The sequence below is a fragment of the Galeopterus variegatus genome, unplaced genomic scaffold (assembly GCF_000696425.1).
Source record: "Galeopterus variegatus unplaced genomic scaffold, G_variegatus-3.0.2 Scaffold15869, whole genome shotgun sequence".
NCBI classification, from domain to species: domain Eukaryota; kingdom Metazoa; phylum Chordata; class Mammalia; order Dermoptera; family Cynocephalidae; genus Galeopterus; species Galeopterus variegatus.
Window position 1 is genome coordinate 9818 of NW_007741980.1, and position 1356 is coordinate 11173.

Below are 1356 nucleotides of genomic sequence, written 5' to 3' on the forward strand. Positions count from 1 at the left end.
GCTTTATTCAGTCAATGCCATTTTCTCATCATCAACCCTGACCAAACTTTTCCATTGGAATCCCCTAATTTAGGGCTCTCCTTGAGTCAATCTTAGATACAAATGTAAATACATATAATATCCCAAACATTTAAAAAAGCTTTTATAAAGCTATCAGACTTCTTAAAAATAAAACTATGGTTTTGAGTTTTCATCTAAATCTAGGAAGGAATTATGGTGGGATTTTGGTGGAGAAGTGTAAAGCTATTAAAAATCCAAACATTTCCACACCTAAAATGACTCAATCTAAAATGCCGTCCACCACACCAGTGTATTTAACAAAAAACTGATCTGGCAAATATATCAACACACAGTAAAACAAAAATTTTCCCTTTTAATAAATATTTTTAAATTGAATTAATATGTTGTTCCCTAAATTGTTTTATATCTATAGTAACAAAACCAGAACCTTAGATTGTAAAAAAGGTAAATTATAAGCTCTTCTCACTTAAGAATGTAAACACAAAAGTCCAAAATAAAGTATAAGTATACTGAATCCAGAACTGTATATAAAAACGTGGCATATCACAGCTGAACAGGATAGTTCATCATAATAAAATCTAAAATAATTCATTACATTAACTAGTTGAAGAGAATCTAACTGGCTGGTTGGCTCAGTTGGTTAGAACATGGTGCTGATAACACCAAAGTCCAGGGTTCAATACCTGTAACAGCCAACAAAAAAAGTAAAAAGAAGAATATCTGTATGAATTCTTACAGGTTCATTAAAACCACTTGATAGAATTCAACAGCTACTAACATAAACTCTTAGAAAGCTGGAATTGAAGACAATTTGCATACCCTAATAAAGTATACCTACCAAAAAATCTATAGAAAATGTCATACTTAATAGTGAAACTTTTGAAACATTCTCTTTAAAATTAGGAGCAAACAAGGATGCCTCCTTTCTCTGCTCTGTTTCAATTACTATTTTAGAGTTTAGCCATCTCCATACCACAAGAAAAAGAAATAAAAGTATTAAAATTAGAAACGTATGAACTCTCATTATTCACAGGTAATGATTTGTTTACCCATAAATTCCAAGAAAATCCATGGACAAACAATTCAAACTTATAAGTAGTTCAGAAAGGTTGCTGAGCTCAAGATTAATATACATGTTGTATAATACCACCATCAAGGAGTCAGATCCCAGCACTGGCCACCTGCCAAAAAAAAAAAAAAAAATACAAAAACCAGCAGCATTCATGTGCTCAGCCTCAGTCAATTATAAAATGCAGTATTAAAAAATACACCTCGGGCCGGCCCGGTGGCGCACTGCTACAGCGCGCTGCTTGGGAGCGCGGTGGCGCTCCCGCC